Here is a 5,954-nt window from a genome sequence, read left to right as displayed (position 1 = left end):
GAAGATAATGCCCTCTGGCTAGCAGGCACCTACATGTATGCTAAATTAGATGCCTGCTCTTCAGGCCATCACTTTAACAAATGAGCCTCTTTCACATAAAGTCTGGGTGCCTCTGGATCTGCTATTTCTGTGCCAGGCCCTGGGGCGAGTGAGTCCGAGCAGGTAAACCCTATCAGAGCTGTTTGTCAGATAGCTATAGTCTTGTAGGTCTTGTGGATGCAGGCCCCATTGTTTTTCAAAGCTGGATGTTTTCAGGCCTTGCCTCTCAGGTGCATGTCTTAAAAGTTGGGGGTGCTCGATGTGGGGTTCAAACCGTTGGCTCCTCAGGGAGAGAAACTCCAGGTTTTGAGTTCCTTCCTGACTGTGGGTGGCCACCAGGGCGTGGGGCCTAAGGTAAGACTGTGTGTCCCAGCCTCTCTTACCCACTTTGATGTGGGCCTTCTGTCCTTTACCTGATTAGGTAGGATCACACAGTTTTTAGGGGTTTTTTTCAGAGGAAGTGGTTCTATATTTTGCTGCAGACTTCATGTATCTGTGGGGAAGGGTGAGCTTAGGATGCTCCTATGTCTTGAATGGGAACCCCAAGAAGCTCCATCTTAAAGGAAGAGTACAAGCTAGGTGAGTAAGGATGAGTGAATGAAGTAGGTTTGTTTGACGTCAAAATGAGCAAAGATGTGGAGGTGTTTGGAGATGTTGAAGAGGCTGGGTATTCAAGTTAAAGTGTAAATAAAAATGGGTGAATAGAGTAGCTCTTTCACAGAATGGCTATTCTATGTCAGAGAGGTTAGGTAATTGGGAAGTGTTATGAAGAAAACAAAGCAATTCAATTTGTTAACATCAGGGAATGATTTACTGAGAGGCTGCTTGCTTACTTAAGCACTTGGAGTGAGGGAGAGGGGACAAGAGAGCCAGACACTTTCAGATCCTGATTAGGCAGGAAGGTCAGACAGACACACATGGGCAGTCTAAGAGTGATAGAGGGTAGTGTAATGAAATATAAGGTTGTATGGTTCATCTGTGTTGGCCATAGGATTGCAGAGAATAGTGTGACTGATGTAGTTGACTGAGTATGCAGATCCTGAGTGATAAAGCAGGGCAAAATAGAGATAAAACATAGAATTTGGAATTTAAAACCATTCATAATTATAAATTACATTACCTCCTTTAGGCTGCTGTGCTGTAGTGGAATGAGGAATGGGTGAAAGCAGATAGCTATTTGGACAACCTTTTCAATAGTTCTCTGTCTTTAGAGATCTGACATTTCCAGAAAAAGCAAGCCCAGAGTTTTTCAGATGTTGTACTTTTGGACAAATGAGCTTCTTGTTGAATTTCATTCTCCTCCTTTTTGGCAGAAAAATCAAACTGTAGCTTATAGATTGAGAGAGCCAGTGAGAAAACTTCATTGCAGATCTTATGGTTAATGGCCCTGAGCATTTGAGGAAATGCATCCATTAAAAAGTAGTAAAGGACAAAACAGCCTGGTGGGAATAAGAATAACCGAAAGATAATGGATCATAGAGAAGGAATTCTAGGCATCTAGAAGGGACTGGGTGAAGGGAATATAAGATTAAAGAGAGAAAATGACAGTTGGTGCAGATTCACCTTGATGCAGATTCTGCAGTTCTTGCTGATTCTGTCTTTTTACTATTTCTTAGATTTGTCCTCATCTCCCCATACTCATTGCCACAGCCCCTGTTTGGATCACAGTTATCGTTCCGTGGACTATTGCAACACTCTCCCAGCTTGGTTTTCTGCTTCATTCCTTGCCACTCCCCCCTCCCCCAACCCTCCCCCAACTCATCTTCCACTCTGCTGCCAATGAGCTTTCTGAAATAGTCATCCATTCATTCCAGAAATATTTGTGCAACACCTCCTATGAGCTAGACACTGGGTGCTGGTCAGACATTGATCAGCTAAGCATATATGGCCCCCGACTTCAGGGAGCTAGAGTCCTTAATGGACAGCTGCAAACAATGAGTAGGGTTTTGAAGAAAAAGGGTGAGAAGGGTGACAGCACCACCAGGGTCATGGTGTAGTTGGGGGGAGGGAAAGGGCAGGGTCTAAAAGATCCTTGAGAGAGTGCTGGCTGCAGGTCATGTTAGAGCTTTTTGTTATTAGTTAAAAGCGATGGAAAGGCCGGCCAGAGAAAGGTTGTTGATAAGAGGAGATCTGAGTTTTGCGAAGACCATTCTGGCAGCAGAATTGAGAAAAGTTTAGAGGGTGCTATCTAATTGCATCTCTTCCTTCTCTCATCTCAAACAATCCCCAAGTTTTCAGGTTCAAATCCTGGTTTCTTAGCTTAGTGTTCAAAGGTTTTTGGACTGGGGCACCTGGGTGGCTTAGTTGATTAAGTGTCTGCCTTTGGCTTGGGTCAGGATCCCAGGGACCTGGGATTGAGTCCTGGGATTGAGCCGCATGTCGGGCTTCTTGCTCAGTGGAAGCCTGCTTCTCCCTTTCCCTCTGCTTGCCACTCCCTCTGCTTGTGCTCTCTCTGTCAAGTAAATAAATAAAATCTTCAAAAAAATAAATAAATAAAATAAAATCTTAAAAAAAAAAAAGACTTTTGGATTGGCTCTGCCTCCCTGACCAGTTTCATCAATTGCTGGATCGTTTTTCATGGTTTATACCTCTGGTTCCCAGTAAGAAGTACCTGGGACATGTTAAAAATTCAGGTATTTTGAATCCTCAGGTATTTTGTTTTATTAGTTCTAAGGTTTGACTTGAAAATTAACATTTCAAAACAGTATCACAAGCTGACAGTCTAGATCAGTGCTGTCTAATTAGAACTTCCCATGAAAATGGAATTTTTCCCTATTTGTACTGGTCAATATGGTAGCCATTAATCACGTGGAACTTTTTTTTTTAAGACTTTATTTATTTATTTGACAGAGAGAGACACAGCAACAGAGGGAACACAAGCAGAGGGAGTGGGAGAGGGAGAAGCAGGCTTCCTGCTGAGCAGGGAGCCCGATGTGGGACTCGATCCCAGGACGCTGGGACCATGACTTGAGCTGAAGGCAGACACTTAATGACTGAGCCACCCAAGTGCCCATTCATATGGAACTTTTGAGTACTTGAAATATGGCTAGTGCAACTGAGAAACTAAATTTTAATTGTAATTAATTTAAATGAGTTAATTTAAATAGCCACCTGTAGCAAGTGGGTACCAAATCACATAGTTCAGGTCTAGACTCTAGTCTGATACACTTCTTGTATGATGGCTATACTCAATATGTAGTTCCCTGCCTAACGGTCTAGGCACAGTTTCCCACTCTGGGAGGCTGCTCTTCCCTAATCATGACCTCTTCCCTACACGGTCAGCTTCCACATAATTTATACGTCTCTCCTCCAAGAGCATCCCCTTGACCCTTTCAGGTCTGGATTAGATACCCTCCTCCAGTATCACAAACTTATGCCTCTTTGTATCCCCAACACCTTGAAGGCTGCCTAGATATAGAACTGTCTGTACATGCTTGTTGTATAAATAAATAAATGAAAAAATAAAGAACACTAGGGTGTAGAATCACTTAACTGAGTCAGCCGTAGATAGATACTGGTGATTAATTAGAAGTACTGCAGCTTTGCTATATGGAACTCCACAAAGCTGAACTCCAGAGAACTAAACTGTTCATGATCTTTACTTGCTAATGAAGTCAATGTCATGTCTTCAATCTCTTTGTGGATCAGTTAGCTTTGCAATATGTAAGTGGAGGCATGGTTTGGGGAGGCAGACTGCCTGTATGGAGACACTGACTCTGTCACTTACTAGCCATGTGACCCCAGGGTAGATGCTGTTACTTAACATTTCTTTTACTCAATTTGGTCATCTACAAAATGGGTTAACCATGGTACCTACCTCTTGGTGTTGTTAATACTTTAATGTTTATAAAGTTCTCAGAATAATATTTGACACACATTAAGGAATTAAGTATTTGCTAAGTAAATGAAAAGCAAACTTGGCTACTGGCTCCATTAAAATCCCTAGTTAGTGATCTTGTATCTTGATCAAAAGGGGAATTAGAAATGTAGGCAATATATATACATTATTTTTTTATTTATTAGTGGTTTTGTAGATGTTTTATTATGCCATTTCTCTATTAACATTTTTTTAGTTAAAGTTTTTATTTAAATTCCACTTAGTTAACATATAGTGTAATATTAGTTTCAGGAGTAGAATTTAGTGATTTATCTCTTACATACAATACCTGGTGCTCATCACAAGTGCCCTCCTTAATACCCATCACCCTTTTAGCCCATCCCCCACCCACCTCCCTCCATCAACCCTCAGTTTGTTCTCTATAGATAAGAGTCTGTTTTATGGGGCACCTGGGTGGCTCAGCCGTTAAGCGTCTGCCTTAGGCTCAGGTCATGGTCCCAGGGTCCTGGGATCGAGCCCCGCATTGGGCTCCCTGCTCAGCAGGAAGCCTGCTTCTCCCTCTCCCACTCCCTCTGCTTGTGTTCCCTCTGTTGCTGTGTCTCTCTCTGTCAAATAAATAAATAAAATCTTAAAAAAAAAAAAGAGTCTGTTTTATGGTTCGCCTCTCTCTCTCCCCCTGCCCCATTTTCATCTGTTTTGTTTCTTAAATTCCACATATGAGTGAAATCATATGGTATTTGTCTTTTTCTGACTGACTTACTTTGCTTAGCATTATACATTGTTAATAATTGGCAACTACCCCATGCCTTCCAGGACTCAATCAGGATGGGGGGAGGGGATAGCCTTATGAACACTGAGACAGGCTTAGGTAAAGAGCACTGCTCTAAGAGTTACTACATAGATTGCAAAGTGTGTGAAATAGGTGAGAGAGTTCTGGAAAGGTAAAAATGAAACAGTCAAGTTTTAAATGAAATCTGGTGTGACTTTGATGTAAAGGTAAACTTTCTGAAAAACACCGCCTTTCAGATCTCTTATCACTTTTTCAATCTAAGCCTGAAGTGGATTTTGGAAATAGAATGTGAGCTTCCACCCCTCCTTTCTCAAAGAGTTGCTGTTGGGCATTTGATGCTTTCTCATCTACTTAAATTATGACTCTTTTCTCCTAGCACTCTTCTTTCTCTTCTGGGGAATTTCTTCCTTGCCATTGCTTATACTCTTGTTGGGGAGGAAATCAAGGTGCCCTGTCCACTTCTAGGGGGTGGACATGGATTTAACACAGGCTAATCAGACACTATTCTCTAGGACTTTGATTTTTGAGGGAATGATGCACGGACTGGATTTACTAATCCAGCCATTCATTACCTTGATACCTGGACCCCATGGTTAAGAAGTTCCTATAGCTTAAGGCTTTAGGTTTGCCCTTATTCCTGAATTGGTTCTGGAATTTTGGCTTATTCAGAATTTAGCTACTAAATATACCTCCAACAAATTCCATGTTCTATTTACATTAGCCAAAGTTGGTTTTTGGTGTAAAGGATCTAAACTGATATGACTCCATATTTATTTAAGTCACTATCTAATGAAATAAATGTTGAACTTTGTGATTTTTCCTCAAAGCACTGTGTTTTAGGATATTTTTTTGACTCTGAAGTAAAAAAGGAAGCTTCAAGCTTGTAGTGTTGGGACTTTTTGAGGTGAAAAGGAATGCTAAATACTTAGGGATATCAAATAAGAAATACAGACTAATAAGGGATATTAAACCCAAGATCCATCTCTACAACAGAGGTCTGCAAACATTTTCTGAAAAGGCCAGATAGTAAATGATTTAGACTTTGGGGCTGTACAGTCTTGGTCAAAACTCTTGAACTCTGCCGTTGTAGCACAAAAGCAACTATAGACAATGTGTAAACAAATGAACATGGCTCTGTTCCAATAAAACTTTATTTACAAATATAGACAGCAGACAGGATTTGGCTCATGGGCCATAGTTTGCTGACAGTTGCCTTGGAATTATGCATGATATATATCAGGCATTTAACGAATATTCATTGGCTGAATGAATGAAAAAGGGGTCAGT

The sequence above is a fragment of the Phoca vitulina genome, unplaced genomic scaffold (genome assembly GCF_004348235.1).
Source record: "Phoca vitulina isolate PV1807 unplaced genomic scaffold, GSC_HSeal_1.0 scaffold17, whole genome shotgun sequence".
In the NCBI taxonomy this organism is placed as follows: Eukaryota; Metazoa; Chordata; class Mammalia; order Carnivora; family Phocidae; genus Phoca; species Phoca vitulina.
This window is presented reverse-complemented; position numbering follows the sequence as displayed.